This window comes from Nanorana parkeri, unplaced genomic scaffold, assembly GCF_000935625.1.
Source record: "Nanorana parkeri isolate BGI_ZX_2015 unplaced genomic scaffold, ASM93562v1 scaffold670, whole genome shotgun sequence".
NCBI lineage: Eukaryota > Metazoa > Chordata > Amphibia > Anura > Dicroglossidae > Nanorana > Nanorana parkeri.
Window position 1 is genome coordinate 788470 of NW_017306938.1, and position 19160 is coordinate 807629.

The 19160-nt window shown below is 41.4% G+C and overlaps 1 protein-coding gene across 2 annotated transcripts in view; it reads left to right on the top strand.

The window, feature by feature from the left end:
* Positions 1–19160, top strand: part of MDGA2 (MAM domain containing glycosylphosphatidylinositol anchor 2) — a 521930-nt gene that overhangs the window by 429855 nt on the left and 72915 nt on the right. The gene's annotated exons all lie outside the window — the stretch shown is intronic.

Consider the following 19160-nt stretch of genomic DNA (forward strand, 5'->3'; position numbering starts at 1 on the left):
AAAACAATGATTGCTCCAGACATGTTGGGTATTGCCACCCAAGCTGGAGTGAGATCAATAATTTTAGGGTCATTATTCACCGTTAACTCTAAACTGATGACCGGTAAAACGATTTAAAGCTTCACCCATGAACAGTTTGGGATACCATACTGTTTTGCCATTTTACGAAAAGTTTGGCGTGGTATCCATTTACATGGAGCAAAGTCATCTTTTAAAAAATTGGGTCATATATTGTTTTTATGCACACTAAAAATAAATATTTTAGGGGAAATTTGAGTTTGATAAACAGCTGTGCCACTATCATGTGATTTCAACTGCCACCGTTTTATTCTGCATAGTCTCTGCTTTCAGGAAATATATAATTCTGGGGGCGGGGGGGTTAAGTAATCTTCAGGCCTAAAATGTACATTTTAGCATGTCCAAACTCCCCCCTGCAAAAAGTCTCTGACAGAGAAAAGGTTAATCAGGTGCCATATAATTTTCTAATTTGGAAGGTGTGTCCCAGGTAGATCTAAAGCCCCTTCCAGAGGTTATTCTACTCCATTCAGTCCTGAGTTTATCTTGTGCTTGAGATAAGTGTGCTGCCCTTACCACAGAGTTATAAATATGTTACCTTAGAAATTGGATTCCTTACAGGAACTGTCTCCTCCATATTGCAGCGTGTCACAAAGCACTCTGGTGGTCCTCTGTTCATATAGACAGCCCATTATTTTAATGACCTTCGTTCAGCTATCTTCTGATCCTGCAGTAATTTAAATTAGACATACAGAACCGTGGCCACGTCCCTTTATGTGTACAAGTCAATTACTGTTAATAAAATGACTTAATATTTTTTTTTTCTGCCAGCAAATGGAGTATTACATGAAAAATTAATGATAACTGTCTCAGGTGCTTTTTATGCTGCCTTTGAATTATGATTCAAAGTTTAGGCACGAATTATGGGAAAAAATTATTGTGATTAGCTTTGCTGGAGCCGTTTCAATAGAGCCTGTCACGGGCGGTTATGGAACGTCCATCGCTTGTACCTGCGCAATGTCAAAGTTCACAGATGCATTTAATGAGCCTATTACTAAAATGAATTATTCCTTTCCCTGTCTTGAAAAATTTCTTGCAAATGCCTGTATTATTATACATATTGTATCGCACTGAAATGTCAGACTTTATAGGAGGGCTGAAGTTATTCAGCTTATTCACCACGACACAGCAGGTTTGGCATTTCCATAACAACCTTTTTCTATTGTCCAATGACATCTTCTATTGTCAACAGAAACAAGTAATTGTAGACCTGCGTTTAAAGGGAAACTGTCAAGGTAGAAACATGGGAGTTGCCATTGCCGACTCTGTGTTTTACAGGTGCGAGTTCTGTAGCTGTCATCTTTATTCTTGCTGCATTATTTATGAGTTACTGACCCAAACTAGCATGCAACTTTATTAGGTGTTGAAACATGAAAAATGTATATGCTTTACTGGATCGATGATTCACTAAGTATTGGGGGAAGAATAAGGAGGATGGACCCATTGCCTGCACCTTTAAATACAAAACCGATACAATGCCTTATTGCTTTACATTATTATCTTTAGTCTTTTAAATTGCAATCAGACAGGGTGGGTCTATAATGAGTCTAAGGCAGCAGCTCATGGGGGTCACAAGGGGGAGGCAGGTGTGTCATCCCCTCTCCGCTTAGCACGTTGAAAGAATGGGATCGAAAGAAAGCAGTGCTTGAAAAGTGGCATGATTATAGTAGCCAGAAAGCTACACATGTTTGTGGGTTGTACTTATGTAGAGATTGGTGGTAGAATTGCTTCTCTAGGATCACACTACACCAATGCTAGGCACTGTGTGTATAGCTTACACAGAGCTATGGACTCCCCATGTGATGATGGTAATTGGCCCAGCACTTTTACATGGAGTGACTTGCATGCTCCTCCATACCTTGAAATTCTGGGTGCCTCCTTCAGCTCCTGGAGCTTTAGGCCCCATTCACACTAAGCGACATACCTTTTGGAGCGGATCCGCGCGGCCGGGATAGAGCGACTTTCGGGGCGACGATCCAGCGACGGTAGCACAACCTTCACCATCGGGCTGCATTGAAAAATCGTGCAAATTCAGCCGAAAAAGGGGTCCTGTAGAGGCGACTTGCGACCGCGACGAGCGACAGGCGACACGAAGCTGTACATGAAGGCAGCTCCATTGAAAACCATTGGCCGGCGACTTCTCGCAATATCGCGCAGCAAAAGTGTGCGATATTGCAGCGGAAATTGAGCGGCAATCCACTCAGTGTGAATGGGGCCTTAAGTAGAAGGGGAGTAGAAGGGGAGTAAAGAAAAAAGTAAGTATAAACTGCTGGGGAGGGGGGATTGTATCAAACCAGTTCATTTGTCCTAAATGGTCAGAGCACAGGATCTCTTTCAGCTCAAATCCTGCCCAGCTCACTGACATCACTGGTTGCCAGGAACTGTGAGGGACGGTCTGGCTGGCATCCTGCCCAGCTCCTGGAAACCAGTGACATCAGCAAGCTGGGTGGGACACTGGAGAGCGGTATTGTACACCCAAGCCCCTTCCAGGTGCGCAGCCAACACCAAACCCCCCCTCTGTAACGTGTGCAGCCAAAACCTATACCCCTCCCCAATGCAGAAGGAGCCTATGGCAATGTCACCCATTTGGCGTAGGATATTCTTTTGTTTTTTAACAAGTATAGTTTTGACACTAGGAGTGTGATCGTCTTCTGAGCGGTATTGCTCTTGGCTCTTTAGCACATATCTCAAGAGGAGTTCATGCTTAATTCTTGGCATTTCTTTCTCATTTTTTTTCTAGTACATGAACTGCTGGCTGAAGGGTGACCATAAAAGCCTAATGGTGCAGTGCTTGGGGCAAAATCATACCAGAACATGAGTGTCAAAATGTACAGGGCCCTGCACCTTGAACCTCGAATTTTTAAGTCGTTCTCAGAAAAGTTCTGTGTGTGTTTGTGTGTGTGTGTGTATATATATATATATGTGTGAGTGTGTGTGTGTGTGTGTATATATGTGTGTGTGTGTGTGTATATATGTGTGTGTGTGTGTATATATATATATATATATCATTCTGGTTTTGTGCCGACAAGAGTGAACAACAATATTATCCAGTACAGATGATGTACTTAAAATTCACCCCATGATCAAGCCTTCGACTGTAGACGCTGTCACATAACTCTTTTCCTTTTTGTCAATATCATCTGATATTTAAGTGATTAAGTAAAGTCAAGGCATATCGCTGTGCCATTAATCAAGCATGTATACGTTTCACAAATTATAAGGAACAATTCGTTGGAGCTATTTATATGCAGCAGTTCCGTTATCACTGAGCCTAGCTTGCATTTTAATGATCATGTCATATCATGTGCGCTGACACCATTTTCATATCGCCGTGCCTTCAAATTAACTTATTAGGAAGTGGGACAGTTCGGGATCATTTGCCAAGCATGCTAATCTTGGTAGGACTAGGACAGTTCATACGTGGGCAAATAGCATTTATTATGCAGAGAACCACCACAAGTGTACCTGGGATTTATTATCTGTCCAATGTTCGCACATCAAAAATATAAATGTAAACAGAACTTCATGAGCAACTGAAGGCGACAAATAAAATAATTTAGTGAACTACTAGTACTTTCCTATAAACACTGGAACTGTGCTTAAAGTGACCTGGTCATGAAAATAAAAATTAATATTCAATACCCCCGGAAGAAAACATAGCATGAAAAACACTTCTATTTTCTTCACCATTGTTGTCAGTTACAAAGAAGAACCTCTGGCTGAAGATTCAACACTTCCGTTAAGTGTCTTTTTCTTGGTCCCCCACCATGGGCTGTATTTCCTCCTGCTGATTCCTATGTCCTGTAGTGAAGAAAAGGGCAGCAGGAGGAATCACAGCACGTGGAAAGGGGGACCAAGCAACCTTCACTCTCTTCCTTCCCTGGCAAATTAAGGCGTTCTCCCATGTAGGCCAGTGACAAGTAGGGTGGTGGAATTCAACTTGCTGATTTGTATTGCTGAGTGATCGACCACTTTACGTTGTCGGTTCCTGGGTGTGGTACTTACTGGTGTTTATGTTGTAAAAACGTCACATTTGTCTGCCTATAACAACCTATGATTTCAAGCTGAGCAAAGCTTCCTGTAAAGACAAACAGACTCTTTATATTACACACAAAAAAAAACAGACGTTTAAAGCCCAGCTCATTGCAAAATGTTTTATTATGCTTAGAAAAACCTTCACAATTGGGTCACAAAATGAGATATAAATATAAAGTTTGCCCTTCCCCACTGTAAAAAAAACATTCCCTGGGTTTAGTCTTTTAGGAGCTCTGCAGGTGTTCATGTAAGGAACATGATTGCTAAAAACAGCTTTACTTACAGTGGTACAGCCAACCTCTCCCAAAACGTTTGTTTTCTCAGGCGTTTGTCTGTAATGCCATTTGGCAGTTTTTTTGCTTCCTGTGTGGTCATATTAAAACAGGATTGTTATGGAAACATGTATGCTTGCATTAGGCGAACATGCAAGCTTATGCCTATAAAGAGGGGAGGAAGGGCACTATACAGACGCCTTGATCCCTCTTAAGTGAAAGCAAATGCACGGTACCGTGCACAGGTGTCCCCAGCGGTGTATTTACAAATGCTGCTGCCCTAGGCAAAACAGCAACGCCCCCCCCGTACTGACGGCCGATCGTCACCATCAGCACCCCCTCCCCCCCCCCCGGGTTGACGCCGCCTCCCCATCAGCGCAAGCCTCCATAGACAACCCCCTCCGACGATCACTCACCCGGCATTAAGAAGCGCCGCCGGCCGCTGCCTGCTGGACACCGCCGCAACCCGCCGCCCTCGTCCCCACCGGCCGGCCTCGTCCCCGCCGCTACGATAGCCTCCGGTTCTCTTCCCTTGATAAATAAAATGTATCAAGGGGAGAGAACCACAGCAAGTGCCGCTCTCAGGGAATCTGCCGCTCCAGGCAAACGCCTTGTTTGCCTCGCGGCAGATACGCCCCTGGGTGTCCCCGCACCGCATGCAGGTACCAACACAGGAAGACCAAACACGTATGCCCACACTGGACAAGGCAAATGTGTTATATCCACACCAACTAAATATAACCACCAACATCTACAACATATAACAAGAGCAAATAGCTTAATACAGGTAACAATAACAGGACTACAAGCAGGTATGACTTAGGTCTATAATCAGGTGACAGGACTTGGGACTCAGGATACACAGGAAATAGATCTACAAACAGGGTTCAATGTTCAGGACTGGTAACAGTACTCACAGGAAACAGGACTGCAAACAGGGTTCAAGGTTCAGGACTGGTAACAGGACTCACAGGAAACAGGACTGCGAACAGGGTTCAAGGTTCAGGACTGGCAACAGGACTCACAGGAAACAGGACTGCAAACAGGGTTCAAGGTTCAGGACTGGTAACAGGACTCACAGGAAACAATTCTGAGCCATCGTCCTGACTGCAGGGAGGGTTTAAATACCCTCCCAGGAAGCGCCAGGTGATGGTTAAGTGCCGGCAGCTGGGAGACACCTGCAGGTGAGCACTGGAGCTGCAGGTTCCAGCACCACCCAGTGGTGGTATGGTACCTAACAGTTCCTGGCTTCCTGGAGATACCTGCAGGTGAGCACAGGAACTGCAGGGCTTAGCTCCAGCGCCACCTGGAGGCACTCTGGATCCTATCATTCACACCGGATCCGTTGCAGAAGTGCACTGAAAAATGAATGGGTGTCAATGTGGCTAGTTCACACTACTCTACTACATTACGTTGTGTTATGTTACTTTACGCTGAAAAAAAAGTAGAACGTACACTACCTTTTTTCAGCGCAATGTAAGGCAATGAATCCAATGTGAACTAGCCCCATTTGTACGCATTCATTTTTCTGTGCCCTTTCGTTAGCATCCATTGGAAACTGTATCACAACACAACAGATCGGAAGGAAATTGCAAGTCCTCCGTTGCGTTGTGATTTCCTTACGGTTTTGGTGTGAATGGACCCTCTTCCAAACATAGTTCAAGCTGGTTGAAGTGAACCTTCTGTGATGTATAGAGGAACCTTTAGGGTTGGGTATCAAGTTGTTTACTACAATGTTTAAACTGCTAATGCTCTGTGTCCTCTGTAACATTGCAAACAAAACGTGAAGCCCTTATCAGTCTTGGGTGCATATATCTGTACAAGATTTTGTACAGACTACAAAATGTTATAGATATATAACATTTTCTAAAAAAAAACAAAAAAAAACACCCCAAAACAAAGCTATATGCTGCCTATTTAATAGTTACATTATTTATCTGTGTATAATGCCACAGTTATCTTTGGGGGTTAAATGTCTGCAATCACATTTACTGTTCAGCTCTTGAAATGACAACTTACGCTGTCCTAATTCATCTTAACTGATTGCATCTGCCGGAATTATTGAAAAAGGCAGACTGCATGACATTACTTAAAGGGTGAAGGAAGGGTGCCATGATGCGGGCCATCTGGGACTATTTTAATTTAGAACTTCATATGGCTTTGATATGAAATCTCTGGATTATTTTTGACAGTGACTCGTAATGCAGGGAATGCAGATGTGCACTAAGCTAAAAATCTGAATTCTGGGGGGAGAAATGCCAAATCTCGTGTGTCCATCTGGACGGATCCGCAGCTCCAGATATGAGACTTACATTGTGTTTATCCCTCTCAGTCTTGCTTCCTTTTTCTGTCCTTACAATTTGTGTACATTGTATCTCACTGAGCTAATACAAGGAAGATATCACTAAATCTAACATGCTTATACAATACTTTATTTGAAAGCTAACACGCTTTTTTTTTATATCTGACTTTATATATAGATATATATAGAGAGAAAGATTAATGATGGCAAATGTCCTATTGGTTCTTTCAAAACACATTGCTAAATGTTAAATATTTAATATAACCGACAAAAATAACTATGGCGAAGAATAACATTTGGTCAATACGGTAAATTTATTGCATTCTCTTCAGCAAAGTGAATTCTCCCTGGCTGCATTTATAATGTGTCTTTGTTATGGATCCTTTAGTAGGCTTTTCTTTTTCAATTTCATACTATTAAAGTTTAACTGCGGTTTTGTTTAAAAAAAAAAAAACTCAACAATATTCTCCAAGGAATCTATGTAATATGTAAGGTTTTCAGCAAACAATATTGCTAAGCCTTACCCGGTTTAGATCTGTAGGTTCTGCGACAGGCCTGACACACTTGCTCAAATATTTCAAAAGTGTGCTGGGGTGGAGGCATACTTTACTATGTTCACATGATCAGTACCAGCTTAGTAATAAGAGATACCCCAGGATTCCTTTAAACACTGAGCTTCCCATAAATACATTGCAGAGGGTGCCATATTCAGCTCTGCTAATTACATAATTGCAGGAGCAGGGAGCTGAGGTGTTTTTTTTTTGTTTTTTTTTACAATGGCCATGGTTGCAGAGAGGACGACTTTACTGGGGGCACTTTGAGAAAATTGGGCAGGTGGCTTTTTGAAATGCAAAGGTAATTTTATTTTAATAACCTTCAGTTACAAAACAGGCTTGAGTAGCAGTTAGAAAAATTAATTTTTGATGAAGTGCCTATGAATAACTTTTACTCCTCGGCAAACCTGCATTCTATTATTTCCACAGCTATGGAACATGGCTAGATGGGTGTATTGATGCATAGATTATGCCATTATAAATAGAATTCTGGGAATCTTGTTTACATGGTGTACGCAATTAATTATTTAGGGTTTTTAAATGTTTAGGAATTTTTAAAAAGTAGGTTAAAAGCTCCATTGATGTCTGGCACTGTTACACTTAACACGGCATATTGTGTGTTTGCTAGCAGACTGCACAGTGTGGTAGATTTAGCTGTTATATGTGTTGGTGTCCAGAATGCTCATAAAGGGAAATTCCACCTTGCTTGTTTCAAACACACAAACGCTAATACTACCATTTCTACAGACACAGGAACTGTCCCTCCTGATAAGAGTGAAGTACCTGTTTATTATTATCTTTGCCAAAGTAAATCCAGAGAATAACAGCTTCTCTCTGAGGGTTCTCATATATGTATTTATCTTTGTGCATGATCTCTTTAAAGTAGAAATGTATTGTACACTAAAGCTGAACTCCGGGATACAGGACTGTGTTTAACGCAGGGCAAAAGGGGCAGCTGCCTAGGGCCCAGTCACTGTGGGGCCCAAAGCAGCTGCCCCTTGAGTAGGTCCTGCGCTGCAAAACTCCTACCACTGGCCCTGCATCTCAGCACTGACAGCAGAGAGATGGATGATTGCAGAGCAGATGACACGGAGAGAAGAGCTGGGTGGATTCCCTTCCCCTCCATGCTGTGTATATGTGTGTGCTGGGGGAGGTGGCTCTGCTATGACCTGGACGCTGATGTTCAGTGGCCTTCACAGCTGGATGGGGAGAAGGAGCCTGCTGGGTGAGGGGACTACAGCATGAATCAGGGCAGCATGAACAGTGAGTGTCTGATGGGGAGGTCCTGCATGTCTGTACTGGGTGCTGCATGTGTGTATTAGGGAACACTGAACGTCCAGAGAGAGGGGTCACTACATGCTGCTTGTCTGTATGTGATGGGGTCACTACATGCTTTTCATGTACATATGATGGGGGACACTACATGCTAGTCAGTGCTAGCGTAAGGCTGCATAGAAAGTCGTCTGAGGGCGCCGGGGGGAAGGGGGTGAAAAATGCACCTTCACATGTGTACACACTAATCCTTGCACCAGCCCTGTGTAACGAGATCGCGTTCTCGGGTTCTCCCTGGGCTGTAGCATCGTCATGGACAGATGTGGCGTCACACGGTGCGCTCCACGATGGTACACAGCAACCGTGTGACGCGCAGGAGAGCCACGCCTCCACAATCTCCAGCTCTATAAAGAGTGACCGGCCGCTACACAAGGCGTTCCACTATTGCCGTGAGTGCCTGTGTTCTGTCCGCTCACTCGAGACAGCAGTAGGCTCTTCAGGGTCACAGGGAATCGTGCCTCCAGTCATACCTCTCTAGGAATCAACCGCAGGGCTGTGCCAGTCTATTGGGAGACCGCAAGTATCCTTGTGTCAGGCAGTTCAATGCTGTATATCATATACTGGAAGTGCATGGTGCTATACGTATTACTGGAGCTATTGCTATTTCACATTGCTGTTTGCTGTGCTATATGTATTACTGGAGCTATTGCTATTCACTTGCTGTATGCTGTGCTATCGGAAGTACATGGTGTTATACATATTACTGGAGCTCTACTGCTATTCATACTATTGCATGCGGCCATAGAGTGTTATCTGGGGATTGAGTTCCTGCTCATGTGAACCACCAGTTTCTCTATGAACCTACACCCTCATCGGGTTGTGCACTCACTACCAGGGTGGATTATGTTGTAATAACCATTCCTAAGTAGTATCTCATTAATAAGCCGGCAGATGATTTCGTGGATCCAAACTCTCCCTTGAGACTGAGAGTGAAACCTGGAACCCAAACTGATATGCCGCAACAGGACTAGATAGATGCTTACTAAAACTGCACGTGTGCCATATCTCCACAGTTGTGATCCTCAATAATCCGTCAGGTGCTTTACACCCTGCCCTTGAGCCCGCAAAAGATACACCCGGCTCACTCTTCTGTTTACTGTGCAATCCGTATTGTATAGTGTTGCTCCGCCCCTGTCGTATAGGCGTATGGCGTGGCGGGTAGGGGGTGTTCTGTGGGGGTGGGGTGTTGGTTAGGGGGTCAGGGTGGGTAGGAGTGGGGGGCCCAAGAAAATGTTTGCCCAGGGTCCAATCAGTATTAAAGACGGCCCTGCCGGGATACACAAATATTGTCTAAATATAAGAGTCGTGTGTATTATTACTTGAATCTTGATGAGCTTTGTGTTTATTCCAGGTCTGCGCAGTAATACAGGATAAAATCTTGCCTTTGTGTAGTAGCTTCCTGTAATACAGACCAATCACTGCTGCTCTCTCTCCCCCTGCAGGGTGACTGGTCTTGTCTCCTCCCCTCCCCTCCTGTAGTTTTTGGTGTTGGAAATGCAACAGCATATATATGATTGTATTACCTGTGTAATTATGTCTTTTGAGCTGTAGATGGCAGTGTAGTGCTATGTTAGTCTCTATGATTATGCTTATCTGTGATATATACAGGAAGTTATCTCAGTATGCTTTATAATGCTGCATTCTTATGTAATGTTCTCCTAAGCAAGTAAAGCTTAATTCAGCATTCCTCAAGATCTCAGGGCTTCATCTAAACACATAACCAACAGGTTATGGGCACTAAACAGGACAATGCAAGTCAACCAGAGCTGCACAGGAATCAGAACAAGAGGTGGAACTCACAATGGACAAGTCAAGTTCCATGTTAAATTCTGCTGGACAACAGGAAATTAAAAGATCCACTCGAGCAACAAAGGAAATACCACCCTGTAAGCTGTCATATACAGGTATTCCTCACTTAACGACCGAGTTCCGTTCCTACGACCAGGTCGTTAAACAGATTGGTCGTTAAGTGAGGAACTCTATACAGTACTGTACTGCGTTAGTACAGTACTGTATAGCGTTGCCGATGTACAGTACCAAACAGTGTACTGTACATCGGGCAATGGAAATACTTAACGGGACCCGCAGTGAAGATCGGAGGACGTCACTTCTGCCGGCGACACGGCGTGCTGACGCGCAAGGTCGGAGGTCGATCGGCGGTCCGTCGTAAGTGCGAGTGGTCGCAAAACAGGTAAGTCGGTAAGCGAGAAAACATCTGTACTGCAAAGACGCATAGCATACTCGAACCAACATCGTGGGAAGACATAGAAAAATTACCAAAACATGAAGCCAATCAATGGAGAGAGGCAGCAGAAGAAGAAATAAAATAAAAAATAAAGAAAAAAAAAACCCTGGATACTCACGGAGCTTCCCACCGGTTTTAATGTGAAGCTTGATGCATAAAAAAATATCCACAAATACAAAGCCAGATTAGTTGCCAAGGGATACTCCCAGAAATTTGGAGAATGCTACGATGAAACATTTGCTTCCGTCGTAAAACACTCCACCATCAGAACATTCCTTAGCATCGCAGCCTGGAAGGGCAAGTGAAACACCTAGATGTTAAAACCACTTTCTATATGAAAATTAAGGAAGATCTCTACAGGGAGAAACCACCATGGTTTAAGCATGGACACAAGCTTGTAAATGCCACAAGAGCATCTACGGACTCAAGCAACCTGCAAGAATGCGGGATGAGAAAGTGATTGAAATACTCATGATAGAGGGATTTACAAGAAGCAAAGCAGATCCCTGTCTTTACTCCAGGTATCAAGAAGACAGATGGACATATAGTGCATCCTAATTTATGTTGATAACATTATAACCTGTTTTGAACAAGAAAGGAACTATATTCAAATAGTTCGCAAACTAAAATAAATCTTTAAAATAAAGAGCTAGGAAACATCAGTCACTATCTGGGAGAGGTAAGAAGATGGAAGCTGTCTTCTCAGCCAAGGTCAGAACATTGCAGAAATTTTGTAACAATTCCACATGCAAGATGCAAAGGAAGCAAAAACACCTATGGAACCAGGCTACCAAAAGAGCAAATAAGCAGAAAGCTTGACAATGACGTGCCGCAGAGCAATCGGAAAGCTACTATACATTGCCACTGTGACAAGACCAGGCATAGCGGCAGCAGTGGGCATACTCGCGATTGTTCTCCTACAGAAGGTTCCTTCACCATCCAAGCCATGTTCAAAACTCCCTTGCACGTGAGTCAGATAATTCCTCTACTTATTTAGTCTTTATCAGTAAGAGTACAGACCCACCTAAAAGGTTCACGAAAACAGTTTTGGTAGCACTGAGGGCTAGTGAAAATGAATTCCTCATGGGAAGTTAAAATTTGCTAAAACCCTGTGGCAAAACCCTGATCACCTCCTGCGATGGAAGTCAAGGACGTATCAATATGATCATAAAGTCAATCCTTTGATTCAAATAAAAAGATCAAATGGAATAAGAATTGTACACCACAGACTCTCCATTTGATCAAAGTAGTGACCTTTTGATTGATAAATCATCCCCTGCCTATGCTGTGTGAGGCCTGGACAAGGAGTTGAAAGGGTATTGACCTAAAAATCAACTTTATTGACAAAGCTAAATGATCATCATCCCTTAGCTTTCTCAATAAACTTGAGTCTACACAAGGCTGAAGTAACCATCTCTGTTAAAATGCATTAAATGTATATGTGTGTTATCCCAAATTACTTTTTTAAGAACTTTGAGACACCTGCTGACACCCTTATTAACACAGATGAAAAAAAAGTAATTTTTATATGCAGCAATAATTTTAATATTCAGATGCTCTTCTTTTCATATTCATCAATTTAAAGGATGATGTCCTTTTCATGAACCTGGATTCCAGCAGTGCTTAAAGGATAGAACATTTCCATAGTTAAGAGAGCCTTACAAGATCTAGTAATCCATAAATCATATATTCCTATCTTTTCTCAGGCTATCCAGCTCTGTGTGTATCTATATGAGTAAGTACAGAAGTATTAGGGCAGTCAACTAGAGCAGAAGGCCCAGGTGCTGTCACTTCTTTAAAGATACCCTGTCATCATGTTTGAACAGTTGCAGGTAAAAGCATATAAAAAATCAAGTATTTACAATGTTTACCTGCAGTGTTTTTCCTTTCCACAAATAGTTTTTAGTGACTTCCAATGTGCTATTAAACTTGATAGAAAAATTCACTAGTCGGTTCACTAGCACAGTTCTCACCCTCCTGCCCAAGTGATAGGTCTCTCCTTTTCGGTGAGTGTCTAATTACTGTCTGTGCTAGCCCGTCTCCCTGAACCCTGGCCTCCCTGCATAAAATTTTACTTAGCTGAAGTGAAGGGGAATACTATAGAGTTGCATTTGTGTGTAAAATCCACGCTTTTAATGTTTCCTTTCAATATAATGTGTCAGCAGCAGTGAAAACTAAGTGAATCCTATAATCACCCTCTAAAATCTCAAGACAATAAAGTCACTGCGCTAAAAACGTACAACTTATACATAAACAATAAACAATAAGGTGCCTAGTGATTGTCCCAACACAATATGTGACCTCCCCAATTCTCAAAACTGCATGTGCAATATGTTGTGATTCAGATCACATGTGCAACTCCACAAATTAGTCTCTATAAAATATACACACACACACACACACACACAAAAAAAGTCTCTTTTTAGAGGTTATGTCAACAATATATAAAGTGCAATTGCTCTCCATTCCAAAAAGGCATTTCTTAAGTGTGATATCCTAAGTATTTCTGTGCAATCAATACACTCACCAGACTCCTTTGACCACTGTTAAATGGTCAAACTGCACTCAGATTACAATCCTCAGCGAGCCACTCTCCCAAGACAGCTGATGGCAACCTCCTTTTGCAGTCAATATCTCCTGTCAGTTTGCTGTGTTTTTTTGGAAACTGTTGGTCGGTTACCAACACATAGTATAAAATCCTTAAAAACCTTTAATCATAAATTCTTTAAAAACTTACATTCAAAGCTTAATAGGCGGAGCTGTATAATTCCTCCACTAGCATCCATCTTCTCTCCCAGTGATCAGTGTGATGACATCAGCGTGTTAGCTCCTCCTTGTAATACTATAGAGTGCAACTTGAATGGCAGCTCTGAGTCTGCTGGGGCTGCTGACATCACATCCAAGATAGCAGTGTCCAGCAGCAGTCTCCAGTTTTTTGGATGACTACACAAAGGAGGCTTTTAAAGGTAAATAACTGCTGAACCCACTCAATCCTTATTAGACCCATTATAGTAATCCCCTACTTTCAAAACCTCTCCCCTTCCCCACACCTCCACGGAAATCTATGGTTAATGGACTTCAACATGTCCCAGGTATGGTACACTTTGAAGCTGTCTCATGACTGACTTTCTTAAAGGCACCAGACAGGTTCATCAGCTGATCCAACTGGTGTCATAGTTACATAATTAGTCAGGTTGAAAAAGACACAAGTCCATCAAGTTCAACCCGTGTGTCAATTTGGAACTCTACCTATGGAACTCTGCCACTTCTGCAAATGTCCTCTGGGTGACCAGTCAAATTGCAATTTCTCCAAGATAAGGCAGGTCATGTGGGCAACTGCTAATAAAAGCATGAATAATGATGCCCATCCACTGTAAATAACAAACTTCCAGCATTCAGGTATTCTGATGGCTGCCATTTTCTGACCGTGAGTAGGTCTATTGCTCCTGAAACATGATTCATTTTGTGCTAGACTGTTAATAACTCTCTTTATTATTTCAACACTTAACAACAAAGCTTTTCAGTGTTTTCTATATTAAGTTACTGTAGTGAGGCTCGAATGAGCTTTTCTTTAATAATTGTTATTACTATGGTTACATAAAAGAAGGTAGAACAGTGATAATAGCATGCTGTACAAATCCCTTCTTCCTTTTCAAAAAAAGCAAATCAAGCAAAATCACAAATAATGCGGTAATCAGCAATCAATAACCTACAGCACATAAAAACATAACTAGTCGCTATTATCATACGAGCTGAAGAAGACAATTTGAGGCAGATAAACAAGTATTATGTGCTGTGCTATTTGAATTAGCTGCTGCTTTTTCAGAAGAATTAAAGTAATTTATTTTTTTCATTTTGCCTTTTATCAAGATAATTTTCAGATGTATAGTGTTGGTTGACCTGTTATTTGATTTGACCTAGTTTGCCATTTCAGATTGAATCTCTGGCTTCAAACAAATGGCATGTCTGCAAGTATTTAAATAGAATATATCACCAGTTAAAGCATAGCTCTTGAACTGAAAGGGAAAGGTTTGAGCAGCCGTCTAGTTTTTATTGCGGTGTGCACGTCCATCTGGGAGGACTTCAATTCACTTCCTGTCACAGGACAGGAAATAAGTGAAAATAAAGCCCACAGACAAAACAAAATAGAAGCTTTTTTCAGTAGAGTGGAAAATTGTTACAGTATTTGTTGTCTTAAGTTAAATTTTTATTTCCTCTCACTAACCTCCCTCCTGAGTATAGGCATAATAGTGTGTGGGTGGGACCGAACAGGGGGGCATTTGCCTCAAACAGGACATAGTAATACAAACCATACACAGATGTTTACCTTTCCCCACTCTATCCAAGATAACATTTAAAAAACACATTGTTGGAAGCTAGACTTTAAAATAGAAATCCAACCAAAACCTTGTTTTCTGTAGTTGGGGCAAATTTCACTGGTTGGGATTCATAAAACCTGACAAAAGTTCTCACTTTTGCATTCCCTACCCACTTTTTACACACTTTACTCATAACTAGAAAACAATATCTGGAGTTTTGCTTTTATGTTTTATAACTTTGTAGTACAAGCTTGATTTCTCATACCTGTTCACATAAATCAATCAATAATTACTGTATACTCTTTTACAAACAAAAACCCGCCCTATTTCCCAATATTCAGCAAATTCCTACACTTACCTGTTGCTACTTTTCGTAGATCTTCACTGTGCTAGTCACGTGGAGCCATACAGCCTCTTCAAAAAAATTCCCAGCAAAGCCATGTGCAGTAGAATCCTCCCAGGAAGGGTGGGGGCAGGTTAGTGTTTGATTTGGGGGGGGATTGTTTGGGGGAATAGGGGTTATTTAAAGAATAACATACTAAAAGTACAGTTATTATTGTAATGTTTACTTTAAATAAAACACTTTTATGTAACTTTCCGATTCATACTATGGTGTAGATTATTAATTCTGTCAGTAACATATTTCTTTTATTGTATTACATTGTATACAAAATGGCGGCCACTCAAACATGAGAGCCTGAGAGATGAGCTATAGTTTGGTTTGGTCATATCATTGTAGGAAAGGATCATTAGGGGCTTGTTTACTTTAAAGTGACACTAAACTCAGGAATTAAATCCTAAAAATACATTCAAGTACCTCTTAGTAACTATTACCAAAAATGTGTCTTATTTGTGTACCACTTGGCTTTAGTCTGAATTGGTGCTGACACTGTCCTTTCTTCTGGAGGGGGGCTATGTTTGTTCCCCATGTGTGTGTTGTAAAGTAGCTATCGCCCCAAACTTGTTCCCTTGATGGTCTACAATCTCAATACAAATGATTAAACTAAACATGAGATTGTAGTCCATCACAGGAGTGAGCTTGGAGCGGTGACTACTTTACAACACACACACAGGGACCATGGGGAACAAAAGTAGTCACCCCCCAGAAAGCACAGGGTCAGCATGATTCAGAGATGATTTGAGGATCTACAGCATCACCAGGGGCTTTGTTTACTTTAAATCCAGATATCCTCTAAAGCAGTGGTTCTCAACCTGTGTAAGCTCAAGACCCACATTTGTCCTCGGTCATTAAGTTGAGACCCAAGTCGTACCGCAATGGAACGCACGGCAGTGTGGGCTGCTGTGCTGGAGCTCCATTCATATGTGCATTGCTTGCACAGCTCCCATGTGTGCCCGTAGAGTCGCTGGGAGCCAGAATGTGATGTCACTCCAGTCCAGGCACCTCTACAGGACATGCAAAGGAGCTACAGTATAAGCAATGTACATATGGCTGGAGCTCCCTCGTGGCCATACCCCTAGCCGGCCCCAGCTCAAGTCGACACTTGGCGCCAGGCAGCATATTTTGAATGGCTGCTTGGCGTAAGAATGGACAGTTCTGCGCTAGGGGGAGGCTGAGTAGCCTCTCACCTAGAAAAGTGGAAGGCATGTGTGCGACCCACTGAACAAGGGGTTGTGACCCACCAGTTGAGAACCAAGGTTCTAAAGGACCAAACTTCAGATGCGTGTCTTTCAGTTAGGGACCAAAGCAATTTTTGAATTTTTGCTGTGTGTGTTCAACTGCAATTTCCATCTTTCTCATTTATTGCACCAACACATACAGTCTTATATACGGTTTTTAAAGGACAAAAAGGGCTTTAATTTGATGTGACATATACACAGATAAGTTCTCATATATTACAAAATAAATACCAAAAAAAAAAACAGTTTTCACAGTTTTGGCGATAATAATGTGTACATAATTAGTGCAGCTTAAAAAAATAATGCAAACTAAATTCATTTATTTGTCCAGATTTACAGAGTACATTATATGTCTAGTATTCCAGTTTATTTTTGGTAGTTACAGGTCACAATTTCAATGTGGAACAATGTAAAAATGTGGTATGTTTGTCTTCAAAGTTTAATAGCCATCACAGAAAACAAAAATTGCCACACAAAAGTATATATTTATATAAAGTAGACATCACAGGCTATTTACCTGTTGATGTATCCATGACGGAAGCTTAACCGCTTAAGGACCAATGACAGAATTATTCTGTCATGGTTCCTTATGATGTAATAATTCTGTCATTGGTCCTTAAGGGGATGTAGTAGAATTATAGGAATTATTTATTCAGATAATTAGCCCAACTGTCATCTATAGGGGCAAGTATTTTCTTTTTACCCAGAGGATAACGTTGTGTCAGATTTTCTATTGTCTTTCTTCTAAGCAGTATTAGAACAGAGCTGAACGTCATGGACTTTTTACAATGTTCCTATTTTACTGCTTTTATTTTCCTTTAAGAATCTAAAGGACGCTCATTTTTCCCCTGGCTAGCTAAACATCTCTACTGTGCAATTTTTTTTCTAAGAACAGATAATATTGGTTGTAAAACGAATTGGATATTATACATCCATATCATAGCAGGGTTCTTTAGAAACATTCTGCTCATTTCATGAACCTTTTTATGTCCGAATTTCGCTTTTCCTGATGCCGTAATTCTCTGCCTTCCATTTCTCAGCTGTCATTGTATACGGCACACAAAGCATTTCAGTGCCAGATTGCATTGTGCTTTTTTTAAAATCCGGGGTCTTTCCAACCTCCGTGGACGGAAAAACCATCCAGTAATGTGTTATTGCCAGTACCAAGATCGTACAAACTTGTAGACTTTATGCCTCCTCAGTTGCATTAACCTGCGCTTGAACTTCGCAGCTTACTTTCTTTTTTTTTTTTTGGCCTGGAAAAGAAGATAAAGAAAGTCATTTTCGAATAGTCTGGATGGCCTTTCCTGTCTTCCTAGAGGAGAGTACAATGCCAGGCAGAGATTAATGGCCTGCAAAGTGTAAGCTTTTTAAATTAATGTTACTTATTACAACCATGGCTTCCAGACAAAAGAAAAGTCATCAGCTGGTACACTACCACCCACTAATTGATTTGAGAAGTTTCATTTAGAAGTATAAGCACTTCTTGGTGTTCTCTGAAAGTATTTGAGCAAGTCTGTGACAAGCGTGGCGAGGAATTAAGCCCCAGAGCTTCGGTTGGCTGTTACAAGGCATATTGCAGTGTATTGTCTGGGAATCGATCAAGGAGGTGTTGGGGGGATGTTAGAAAACCCCCAGACGCATGACAAATAAAACAGCATACATGTACCTATACAGGCCATCATCCATCAATGAAAGGAACAAAATGGAATAGACAAAATGTACTCAACCACTTTTTTATTGTTATTAAGTTAAAAGAGGCCCTGGAATGCTACATATGTTTTGTTAAAGAGAATACTAGCAGCTGTTATTCACTGCTTGTAACAAATATAATGCCAGTGGGTCAGTATAACAGCCATGCTACTAACATTTTCAAAAGGATGTATTCAGCGGCAGCCCACATATTTATTTTACGGAAGTTTTGTTAAAAGGGAACACCTCAAGCTAAATACCATTCTAAAAAGGGCTGCCATTGACTGACTTCTAAGTTGCATGCAAATTTCAGGGCAGCAAGCACTTGTAGTAGGGGATAATGCAGCGTACCACACCCCAAAGAGCAACATCATACCCAAATAAATAGCAGTCTTTTCAGGTACCCACACTAGTACCCATATTCACACTGACTTGCCTTGTACTGTTAGAAGGATATGATGGCCAAAGTCCAGGTCTGCTTTAAATGGCCTCTTACCAGACATTAAAGAGCCCCAAAAAACAAAAGTTGTAGAGTGACCAGATTTGTTTTGTAATGACTTCAGATTGTGACAACCAAGGAAGCAGAATGTGATTTTAAATGTCTTATGCATATATATATAGATATATATATCTATATATCTATGTATATATATATATAGATATATATAGATATATATATCTATATATATCTATTGA